Source organism: Arachis hypogaea, chromosome 2, assembly GCF_003086295.3.
Source record: "Arachis hypogaea cultivar Tifrunner chromosome 2, arahy.Tifrunner.gnm2.J5K5, whole genome shotgun sequence".
Classification (NCBI taxonomy): domain Eukaryota; kingdom Viridiplantae; phylum Streptophyta; class Magnoliopsida; order Fabales; family Fabaceae; genus Arachis; species Arachis hypogaea.
The window spans coordinates 21,365,990-21,378,921 of record NC_092037.1 but is presented as its reverse complement, the minus strand read 5'-3'; the positions used below and the strand labels follow the sequence as shown (position 1 = coordinate 21,378,921).

Genomic DNA, 12,932 nt, shown 5'->3' with positions numbered 1-12,932 from the left:
TATCCAATTTTATAATTATTGGGTTATTTTCTATATTTAAATTATAGAGTTGATAGTTATGAAATAATAAGGATTTTATATGATATGGACTAAATAATCAATATTTTAATATATTGATATTGCTATTTTGAAAAATAGAGAAATTGATTATATTATTTCTAAATTTTTGGATTTGGACATTTTATTGAAAATAAAGTGTGAAATTGAGGAGCAAATAGTATTTCTATACATTAATTTTGTTGGACTAAAAATTTGTTCCTAATTACTATGTTACCTATACTTTTATTTGAAATTACAAAAGTACCTCTAACCCTAATTTTCAAAAATGAAACCCTAACTTAGAAAAACCCTAACCCGACCCGTTTCCCCCAAGACCCAGCCGTAACCCCCACAATGTTTCCCTCACCCAGCAGCAGTAGCATGTGCAACCTTCCCCTCATCTTGAATGAAAGGAATGAAACAGAAAGGGGAAGAAGGAAGGGGGGACCGAGAGAGGAAGGAGAGGGGGAAGAAGAGGGAGGCGGCGCGGTGGGTGCCACTGCCACCGTCGCCGCCATTGCTAGCAGAGGGAGAGAGAGAGAGAGAGGAACGTCGTCGCACATCCAATGGTGGAGATCGAGAGAGAATAGCCGCACCACTGCCACCACGGGTTGCCGTCGCTAACGCCCGTGCCGTCGCCGATCATCCTGGCGCAGCGTCAGAGGCAGAACTGCGACCTGAAGAGAAAGCGCGAGCCATAGCCACCGATGGAGAAGGAGGAGTGCGCACAGAGAAGGTGAAGCAGGCGCCATCGTCGGCACCTCCAGCCCGCGTTGCTGCTGTTGCGCCATCACCGCGCCGTCGTCCTCGTCACAGAGCCAGCCGCCGCTGAACTTCCATAGACGCCGCATGTCACCGCGGTTTAGGGCGTTTCCATCACCGCACCTTGGCCGACGGCATTGCCGATCTACTGCTCCGTGGTGCTTAGTTGGAGCTCTTGTTGCTGATGCCGGAGATCGGTGGTTGCCGAAAAACACTACTGTTGTTACTGCCGAAGGAAGGAGAAGCCGTGCCCTGTTCTGGCCGCCGGAGCTTCCGGCCGAGCCTCAACCGCCGAGAACGCCGCTGCCGCCACCGAGCTCCACTGCCGATAAGACTTTTAAGTTGAGTTTCCCTTTTGTTGAGTTTCCTGGAACTTCATCGTCGCTGCATGTGGTTCAGATCGCCGCTGCATCTTGGGGCTGACTGCTGGGTTGCCGCCGAACCGATTCGGAGACCGCCGCAGTTTCGGTTCAACCATTCCTTCTTCGGTTCGGTAAGCGTTTCGATTTGAAAGCCCTTTAGTTACTGTTCTGTTATCATACGCTGAGGTTTGTGGCGTTAATTACTATACGATTGAGTTTCGGTTGTTGTATGTTGTGATTAGAGTTGTCGAGACTATTGCGAAAGTGGCTTGGAGCTGAGGTTTTGGTTGCCATCAATTTGGTTTGAGGTGGAAAGGACTTGATGAGGCTTTTGGGTTATGGAATTTGCGTTTTGAGGTAGGGGCGCTTTCCAAAAACTATATTTTATGTATTGGAATTATTATATATGGATACTGATGTGAGACAATGTATTTGGTGATTGTATAAGCCTTATGTGATGTTTATTGTCCTGGATGAATGTAATTATATGTTTAAATGGATTATTATTTGGTTTTGATGAATGGATTTGTTGTGTGGTTTTGTGAGACGAAATGCTTTTGGAGTTGATTCTTTTAAAGCTTTGATATCTAAGTTTAATCCGTTGAGAATTGATTTGAATTGAGTCAATTATTTGATGATGTGAAAAAGTCGAACGCACTTTTGAATTCAGCCTAGTTTACTTTAATTGACTTGGGTTGGACAAATGATTTATTACTGAGCCGTTTCTTTAAAGCTTTAGAAATGAATTAAAACGGTTAATATTGAGTTGATTTTGAAATGGTTTTTCCTGAGATATGCCACTGAGGCGACTGTTGGATTTAGCTTGCTTTTGAATTGATTTCTGATTTTGAGCTGTTGAAAAGGAAAGAGAAACGGTTTAGTTGGGACCCGAATCGGGTGGCAAAAGTCCAAGTTTTAGGGGAGGTGCTGCCAAAATTTCTGCAAAATCCTAGTATTGTTTGCAAAAGTTATTTAAAAATGGTTGGATTTGAGAAATTGTATTATTTGATTCATTAAGAGAATATTTGTGTTTTCAAGCTTAATTTATTTAATGAACTTTATGCGTTGAGTTTGGCTTATTTAGAAATGAACTATTTGTACCATTTGAATCACTGAAGGAAAGAATGATGCTCTAAAGTTTATTTCAATACAAAAAGGGGTTTTTAGTGATTTTAAAGGAATCTAAACTTTTAATTGAGTAATTAAGTTTGAGGCATTTTGGAAGAGTTAGAAAAATTGATTCCAAAAAGGAAACCTGAAAGTGGTTTGATTCAAATGAACCGGTTCCGTTTCAAATGAGTTGATTTTTGGACCGGGTTGAAACTTGTGATTTTGTATGGCAGGTTTTATATAGTAAATTCAGTTTTTATTTACTTGAACTGAGAATCTATGATTTTAAGAGTTTCAATGAATTTTTAAGGAATTGATGTGGGCTGACCTTCCCTAAAGACTTGGGACTCTGCCGAGAAACTTTTGTTATAAAATCCCATTATTGGATGGGTGATTTTGAATACTTTGAAATAAATCCTTAACTTGCCATGCTTTTGGAAGTTTTGGAAAGAGGATGCCGAGAGTGGCATTGTTTTAAAAAAAAGGGAATTTACTTTGATTAAAAGTGGCTTATGAGCCTGAGATGATTTGAGAAATAAGATGTTTAAAGCCAAGGCTGAAAAGAGTTGAAACTTGATTTTAAAGTGAATGAATTGAGAAAAGTGATTTATGGCTTAAATGCCGATTTATGAATTTGATGATGTCGAATGGTGGAAGTGCTATTTTGTTATGAGCCGGAATGGCTGTGTATGCTATTGAACTATGGCTGATTGCCGAATGAGTTGTGAGCCGTATGGCTGATTATGAATTATGAATTTAAGCCGAAGGGCTGTATTTGTTGATAAATTAGCTGGTTCTGGATTGAACCGTGAGCCGGATGGCTGAGATGGATGGTGATCCATGGTTGAGTACAAATGCATGTATGCAATTGAATGAATTGTGAATTTAAGCCGGATGGTTGAGATGAATGTTGTATCGAGTATGCTTGTGTTTTCTCTCTGGTTGTAAGGGTGACAGGGCACCGATACCCTCTAATGGCGACAGGGCGCAGATACCCTCTAATGGCGACAGGGCGCAGATACCCTCTAATGATAATAATGCGCAACAGAGAGACTGTGTTCGGGTTAGCTACCGGACACGTCGGGTTGGCTTGGTAACCGACAGATGATATCATCAGTCACTAGGACAGGCATGCATCATATGCATCTATGTGACATTGTTTGGGTGTGCATATTGTACTTAGTTTGCCTTTGTGATTAACTGCTAATTGTTCTACTTGCTGTAACTGTTTGTTTGTGCTTGAACTCCCTATCTATGTTTGCAACTGGACTCTGTTGGATTGTGGTGATTTGATTGATGGTTGGATTTCTTGGGCCTAGGGCCGTGGTTGGAATGAGATGAACCGATGGTTGATTTCGGTTTTGTGTTTTTGGGTTGGAATAAAATATGAAAGGCTATTTTGGTTCAATTTAGATAAACCTTTTTGAAAGGCTTTTGATGTTTTGAGAATTGAACGGTTCCTCTTTCAGAAAAGATTTTCGACTTTACTTTTATTGAAAATCCGTTGTTTTTGAAAAGAGACATAAGACGGTTATTAATCACTGGTACGGTTTATCTTCATGTATCCTATTACAGTAATTTCCAAAAAGCCTCTACTGAGAACCCTTTCGAGGATGATGTTCTCACCCCCTACATTTTTCCCCTTTCAAGATGTGGGCGCAGAAGTCACGAAGAGTTTATTTAATTGTTGTTGAGATGTTCTGCATTGCTTTAGATTATTATTTATTGTACCCTCGCCTTTATCTTGAGATATTCTGTAAGAGGCATAGGAATTGTATTGGATACTGCTTATGATATTATTTATAAATATATATATATATATATCTATATATATGTATCTTTTATGAGTTTTTGTAAGTTATATGGTATCTATGGATGTATGTTGTCGAATGAAAGTATTTTAGGGAGCGGTTTTGCGGTTAAAAGTTTTAAACAGGCTCATATTTTAGTAATAAATAGTATAAGTGTCGCCGTAATGTCCGAGCTATCAGAGTCGCGTAGTCGGAAGCGTGAGCTTTGGTAGTTAGGGTGTTACAAAATATCTTCTTTATAATTATATATGAAAATCAACATTTAATACATAATTAGGCTAATGATCAATTATTAATATTTTCAATCATTCTAATTGTGAATTATTATTATAATATCATTTTTAATCAAACATAGACGATGAGAAATTGATATTGATATCAATAATAAAAAATTAAACGACTAAATTTATAATTCTAATTGCCATAAATAAATATGATACTAACATAAATAGCTTTGTTAAATGCTCTATAATACATGTGTGCATGTATTAATTAGTGACAAATTGATATTGATATCAATAATTAATTTCTATAATTAATTTTGTATTACTAAAAGTTATAGATAGTGTTTTTTTATGGTTCATAAGTCTAAATTTGAGAGCCAAAGTATTTAGTATAATTTTTTAATCTGTTATTCTTCCTTGACTATTTCGTAAATTAAAAATGTATTCTTTGTTTTTCATTGAAGTTGATCCTTTTAAAGTATAAGTTACAATTTTTTTTATGTAGCCATTTTATTATTATTCTTTTTAAAGTTTGATAATTATTCTTACTCAAACTTATTCTTTTCTCTAATATTACAATTCGATTGTCTTTTGTCACAATCATTTATAATGCACCACATCCATCAAATATCATCTTGAGTTGTATTCACTGATTCGGGTTCTAATACATGGATATAACAATTTAACGAAGAGACAATGAATTCTATTTTACTGAAAGATAGTTGAATGTGAATAAAAGTTTCTTTGGAGAAGTTTAATTTTTGATTGAGTAATTGCTTTCAAGAAGTTTTATAGGCCAAGTTCAAATTCCATCCCCTCTATGCTTTCTAAGTCAGCCCAAATTTTTTTAAAATAGAACATATAATGAGATTGAATTTTCTCAATTTATATTTAATTTTGCTAAAATTATGTCAAGTTTGGAGATGTAATTTCAAAATAATGCTGACGTGACACATTTTGGTGTTAATATACATACCTCTCTCTTCTCAAATTATTTTAAGAAAGTATCTTTTTTATAATTATATGAAAATCAGCATTTAATGAATAATTATACTAATTGTCAATTATACATAACTATTATATTCTATAACAAGTATCATTTTGGTGCAAAAAATGTTGATGTGGCACATTCAGGTGCCAGTATACTTACCTCTCTCTTCTAAATTTATTTTTAAAAAATATATTTTATATAATTATATAAAATCAGTATTTATTAAATAATTATATTAATTTTCAATTATTCTAATTGACAATTATTCTAATTATACTAATTATCAATTATTCTAATTGTCAATAATTATAATATAATTTTTAATCAAACATAACTAGACATAAATATGATCAAAATGTTAATAGCTTTGTTAATATTCACTCTAATACATGTGTGTATTATATAGTATCAAATTGTTATTGATATCAATAATTAATTTTTATAATTAATTTCATGTTACTAAAGGTTACATATAGTATTTTTTGTGATTTACGAGTTTAGATTTAAGAGTCAAAATATTTTGTTTAATTTTTTAATTTGTTATTCTTTCTTGAGTACTTCAAAGAGCAATAATTTATTTTCCGTTTTTCACCGAAGTTGATTCTTTTAAAGTACAAGTTACAATTTTTTATGTGGCCATTCTATTATTATTCTTTTGATAATTTGATAATTGTTCTTACTCAAATTTATTCTTTTCGTTTAATGTTACAGTGCGATTATTCTTTGCCGTACTTGTTTATAATGCATCACATCCATCAAATTCCACCTCAAATTATATTCACTAATTCGAGTTCTAATTACATATATATAATAGTTCAACAAAGAGGTAGTGAACTCTATTTTACTAAAGGATGGTTGAATCTTCTCATATATTCTAATGGAATATGAGTAAAGTTAGTTTTCTTAGAGCTCGATTTCTTATTGAGCAATTGTACCTAATGAGCTTTATAGACCAAGTTTAGATTCCATTCCCTCCATGCTTTCTACTACGTCTGCCGAAAAATCTTCGAAGTGGAGCATACAGTGAGATTGAGTTTTCTCAATTTAGCTTAGTTTTGTTAGAATTATATCAGTCTTGGAGTTGCAATTTAAAAAATTGGTATTAAATTTAAATTTTTCTTCTTTTAAACCTTTCGTAATAAAAATAATTTTATAACATATTATATTTTTTTAGAAACTATTGACCTTCTAGTGCGTTAATGTAATTCCACTAATAGAAATAAAAGTCAATTTAATTTTCAGTGTGGCTATTTTATACCTTGTCGCATTACATAGATAGCGGATGATGAAGTTTATTTAAGAAGAGAATGGTATGAATTTGCACAAATATTAAATGTTCAAGCTGATGGTATTATTTCAATTGGTTATCATTACAAAAATGATTCTAATCTATATGTATCTATGGTTTAGAATATTTTAAATATTATTTAAATAATTAAATTCAAATATAGCATTTGATTAGATTAGTTTTAGAATAAATAAAATAATTGAGTTAAAAAATAAAATTAGTTAATATTATATTAAGAATAAATAAAATTAGTTTTAAGAAAAAATAAAATAGTTGAGTTAAAAAATTTGACAATCATTGTCATCATTAACATTATATTATTCTGTAAAACCTGAAAAATTAGTAAATAATTAGCTAATAAGCTAATTATTAATCTAAGAAATTAGGAAATACAATTTTATAGTTTATTGGGATAGAGCTAATTAAAACAAAAATTTTGACACTAATTTTAAAGAATTTGGCCAAAAATTGGACCAAACGGACCAAACCGGGTTCGTATTTGGCCTAAGGCTAATCCAACCCTTTATATATATGAAGAGCATGGCTCTTATTCCACAACCAAAGAGGGAAACACGCTGGGAATAGTGGGGAGCAAGGGAGAGAAAAATCCCTTAATCAATTTTGATTTGCCATAACTTTTGATCCGGAGCTCCGATTGTCGTAGCGTTTACGGCCACATGTTTACTGTGATGAGCTCTACAAGACCCATCCAACAATTTCATAGGCAAGCCTAATTCTTATTCTCAGCTGCTTGGTGCACGGAATTGTGATACACAATTCCGATACAACTAACCAGCAAGTGCACTGGGTCGTCCAAGTAATACCTTACATGAGTAAAGGTCGATCCCACGGAGATTGTCGGCTTGAAGCAAGCTACGGTCATCTTGTAAATCTCAGTCAGGCGGATTCAAATGGTTATGAGGTTTTGATAATTAAAAGAGAAATAAAACATAAAATAGGTTAGAGATACTTATGCAATTCATTGGTGGAAATTTCAGATAAGAGTATGGAGATGCTTTGTTCCCTCTGAGCCTCTGCTTTCCTATTGTCCTCATCCAATCATGCGTACTCCCTTCCATGGCAAGCTGTATGTTGGCGAATCACCGTTGTCAATGGCTACCATCCGTCCTCTCAGTGAAAACATGTCCATTACGGTTTCCCGTATGGCTAATCAGCTGTCGGTTCTCAATCGTGTCAGAATAAGATCCATTGATCCTTTTGCACACTGTCACTGCACCCAACAGTCACGAGTTTGAAGTTCGTCACAGTCATCCCATCCCAGATCTTACTCGGAATACCACAGACAAGGTTTAGACTTTCTGGATCTCAAGAATGCTACCAATTGATTCTAGCTTATACCACGAAGACTCTGATCTCACGGAATGGAAGGCTCTGTTTTCAGGAGAGACAACCATGTATCGTGAACTAGGAGGCCAAGAGATACACACTCAAGCTCTTACAAATAGAACGAAAGTGGTTGTCAGGCACGCATTCATAAGGGAGGATGATGATGAGTGTCACAAATCATCACATCCATCAGGTTGAAGTACGAGTGAATATCTTAGAACAAGAATAAGCATGAATTGAATAGAAAAACAATAGTACTTTGCATTAATTCATGAGGAACAGTAGAGCTCCATACCTTAATTTATGAGGTGTAGAAACTCCACCGTTGAAAATACATAAGTGATGAAGGTCCAGGCATGGCCGAATGGCCAGCCGTTAAAACATGATCAAGAGATCAAAAGTGATCCTAAGGTAATCTTAAAAATGATCTAAAGATCTGAATACAATAGCGAAAGGTGCTATTTATACTAACTAGTAAACTAGGTTTACAGAAAATGAGTAACTAAGTGTAGATAGTGCAGAAATCCACTTCCGGGGCCCACTTGGTGTGTGTTTGGGCTGAGCATTGAAGCTTTCACGTGCATAGGCTCTTCTTGGAGTTTAAACGCCAGTTTTGGTGCCAGTTTGGGTGTTTAACTCCAGCTTTTGTGCCAGTTCTGGCGTTTTACGCCAGAAAAAGGTCTCTGACCGGCGTTTTGACGCTAGTTTGGGCCATAAAATCTCGAAAAAAGTATAAACTATTATACATTTCTGGAAAGCCGAAGATGTCTACTTTCCAATGCAATTGAGAACACGCCAATTAGGCTTCTGTAGCTCCAGAAAATCTACTTCGAGTGCAGGGAGGTCAGAATCTAATAGCATCTTCAGTCCTTTCTCAACCTCTGAATCAGATTTTTGCTCAGGTCCCTCAATTTTAGCTAGAAAATACCTGAAATCATAGAAAAAACACACAAACTCATAATAAAGTCCAGATATGTGATTTTTGCATAAAAACTAATAAAAATATACTAAAAAGTTACTAAAACATACTAAAAACTATGTAAAAACAATGCTAAAAAGCGTATAAATTATCCGCTCATCACTGCTCATCCCTCAATTTCAAAAATTAATGAGTGCATGTGTTGAGATTTGGTTAAATCTTGATTTTTAGGATCATATTGACCTTGAGAATGTGCTGAGTCTTGCTTCGATCTTCCGTTGGTAAAGTGAAGAATGTTTAATCCTTTTTAATTTATTTAATTAGTGAACTCGATGGTCATTTTAGTATTTTTTTGTGAAATTAGTCTTGATTGTGTATTTTGAAAACAAATTGGTGGTGTTGGAGACTTGATATTAGATTTTGGGGAGTCAGAGACCCGTTTGGTGTGACCTTGGAAGCTTGGGTTTCGTGGAACAGTGACAAATGGTGAGGTTTCGGGTTTTATGAGGAATTGACCAAGGTATGATTTTGGTTTCTCGTATACAATATGTACGGTATCATAAAAACTCAGGCTAGATTACTATAGAATAAGTTGAATATGTGTTTGGAGCATGTTTAATGATTTTAATTGTCAACGTATGTTAAAATGATGAGGTATGGTCAGATTAATGATTCATTGATGTGAGTGTGGTTGGTGTTGGTAAGCGATGGATTGATGAATGATTATTTTGATGCTAATGGATGAGGATTTTGAATGTGAACATATGAATGTTAACAAATTGATAATTGTGTTTGTATATTTGAGAATTTATGGAATGAAATGGTTCAAATTGAGGCATGGTTGCTTGTGATTGAATATGGAATTGTGTTGGGTGTGTTTAGAGTCATTTTAAATGTAGAACTTTGGTTTAGATAAAGAAAATTAGTGAAATAGAGGTTTAGAAATCTTTGATAAAAACTTGGTTTTTGACTAAATTTTGGCAAGCCATAACTCGGCTTCCGGACCCCCAAATTCTTTAAAACTTATTTCATATAAAAGCTGGGTCCATGAAGTGTATGCCGTTTGAAGAACAAATGAAATATATTTTAAAACGAGAAAGTTATGCCTGTCAAAAGTTTGGTGTACAAAATTAAAAATTCTACAGCATTAAACAATTTTGCCGTTCTGCATATCTTACGTACGAATTATGATTATGAAGTGGTGATTTTGAGCTTGCGAAGTGTTAACTGAACTAATGTAACTATGATGATGATAATAATGAATTTCAATTTAGATAGGAATGGGTTAATGAAGATAATGATATTACAGTATAATGGTGATTGAATTTGAATGAATTAAATGAGATAGAGGTGCCCGGATAAGAGGTAGTGGCAATGACCACTCGCTCCAGATATACGTTAAAGAAGTGTAGAGATGTTAAGAGTGTATAGAAAATGAATTATTGAATTAATGATTATGAATGAATTGGAATAATAATAAAAATGAACTTGAATTTGATTGTGATATTTCTCCGGATAAGAGGTGAGATTGTTGGGTAAGATGCAGTGATATTATCTACTTCCTCCGGGAAAGTTCAAGGCTTCGGGTAAGACGCAAGAGCTGTGTTTTGTCGCCGCTTGCTTCGGGTCGAGAATTGTAACACCACATATGTAAGAGGCAGGGTGAAGTTGTCCCCTGCTTGGGTACGCGGGTAAGATGCAAGGGTTGCGGCGTTGTCCCACTTGCTCTATGTTTGGTATTTTGTCCATGGTTAGCTACCAGGACATGTCAGGCTGGCTAAGTAGCCGATAGTTGATATCAACTGCCATAGGGCAGACATACATCATATGCATATTATTTGAGGGTTTTGTATAGAGTTAGTTAAGTTTAGAATCTTAGAAGACCACCCTGATTATGGATTTCGTCTTTAAATCTTAAGTTTTATAATCTAATGTCGGATTCTAGGATTTCCTCTGGCGTTTATGCGACCTTATTTATTATATATGTGGGCACCTTAACCATACTGAGAATCCTCGGTTCTCATCCCATACGATATTGTTGTTCCTCAGATGCTGGTCGAGTAGGTCGAGATGCGCCTCGCTAGGCGTCTGGACTTACTTTGCAGCGAAGATGGGACCTAGGGTTTTGTGTATTATTATGTATAGGTATATATATATATATATATATATATATATATATATATATATATATATATATATATATATATATATATATATATATATGCTTAGACTTCTCCTTATATATGTTTTACTCTTGTGCCTCATAGAGGCTTGATGGAGAACTAAGGTTGTTTTCAGTAATTTAGATCTTGGGACTTGTATATAATTATATAAATATTCTCTGGCCAACCTTGGCTTTGTAGGTTGAGACTGGAACTTGAATATCAGGTATCTTTTGACACTTCCTTTTTATTATTTATTTATATATCTTACGTCTCTTCACATGCAAGTTTTCCTTTCACGTGAGAGTTACGACTTTTGTTTTAAACTTTCCTTCAAAGGCTCCTCGAATATTATATCCTTTCAACTATATTATATATATTTTTTACTTTTAGAGATCGTAATACCTTACCACCTCTGTCTTATGACTTAAGCATAAGGCTTTGTGTGGTAGGGTGTTACATTATGGTATCAGAGTAATTCGTTCCTGTAGAGCCTGAGAAATAGACTGACTATGCTTCTAAGCATACTCTGGCTGTGTCTACATTCTATTTAGGATGTCTGCTTGACATATATAGCATAAATGTTCATAAGCATTATCTTTGGAGATTCGAAGCACTAGACTTTAGATATTAAGACTAATCACCTTAATATCAATTGTTTGGTATGGACAATACCCAAATGATGTCTCATGGACGCGAGCGAGATGATACGGCTGATCTTAGGGTTGCTGCTGTGCGAGCTACTGCTGAAAAGGATGAAGCGGGTAACTTAGGAATTGTGATGGAGGTAGTGATGGATTAGGTAGGGAGACAACCAAGGACTAGAACTCATGCAGCTGACTAAATGGTCAACAGCATTTAGTTAAAGAGATAAAGAGATTCAAGGAGTATTCTGATAGAGAATATAAATGACTAAGATCCTAGTGGCTTATAATCAGAGTAACATTGTATAAGCGCAGTAAATTTGGTGGCTATATAATTATAGTGACGTGAGAAAGGAGTATTGGGATATGAGAATAGATAGGATTGACATAGGATCGAGGAACGGAGAGTGCGTGTATATGGGTTTAGGTTAGAATGATTTGACTCAGACTAAGAAATTGAGCAATCGTTCAGTGTTTGAGATAGATAAGAACGATTTGAGATTAATTTGACTTAGATGGAACACTTGAAGGGTAAGAAAGTTTGCGGTCATTGAAAAAGAACTAGACTAAGTTAAGAGTAAAAAAAAAACGAGTATAGTTTAGGCGTGAATTTGATTAAGTTTATGATCTTGTAAGGGAGCGTATACAAATATTTGAGAGCGAATTTTTGAGGGCAAAAATTTCTGTTAGGGGGTAGGAAAAATTCGAGAAATTAGTAAATAAAATTTTATAGTTTAGTGGGGTAGAGCTAATTAAAACAAGAATTTTGATACTAATTATAAAGAATTTAGCCTAAGATTGGGGCGAACGGGCCGAATCGGAAAACCGGGTTCATATTGAGCCCAAGGCCCAATCCAACCCTTTATATATATGAAGAGCATGGCTCTTTTTCCACAACCAACGAGGGAAACACGCTGGGAAAAGGGGGAGCAAGGGGAAGAGAGACCAAAACCCTTATTCAATTTCAATTTGCCATAACTTTTGATCCAGAGCTCCAATCGCCATACCATTTATAGCCACGTGTTCACCGCGACGAGCTCTACAAAACCCATCCAACAATTTCATAGGTAAGCCTCATTCTCACTCCCAACTGCTCATCCCTCAATTTCAAAAATTAATGAGTGCATGTGTTGAGATTTGGTTAAATCTTGATATTTAGGATCATATTGACCTTGAGAATGTGCTGGGTCTTGCTTTGATCTTCTGTTGGTAAGGTGAGGAATGTTTAATCTTTTTCAATTTATCTAATTAGTGAACCCGATGGTCATTTTAG

The 12,932-nt window shown here is 35.1% G+C and overlaps 1 long non-coding RNA gene across 1 annotated transcript; it reads left to right on the top strand.

The window, feature by feature from the left end:
- Positions 1-370: 370 nt before the first annotated feature.
- LOC112741089 (uncharacterized) lies at positions 371-4,117 on the top strand. Its single transcript, XR_003171370.3, has 3 exons — positions 371-1,294; positions 1,406-1,520; positions 3,849-4,117. It is a non-coding gene; the product is annotated as an uncharacterized lncRNA (long non-coding RNA).
- Positions 4,118-12,932: the final 8,815 nt, after the last annotated feature.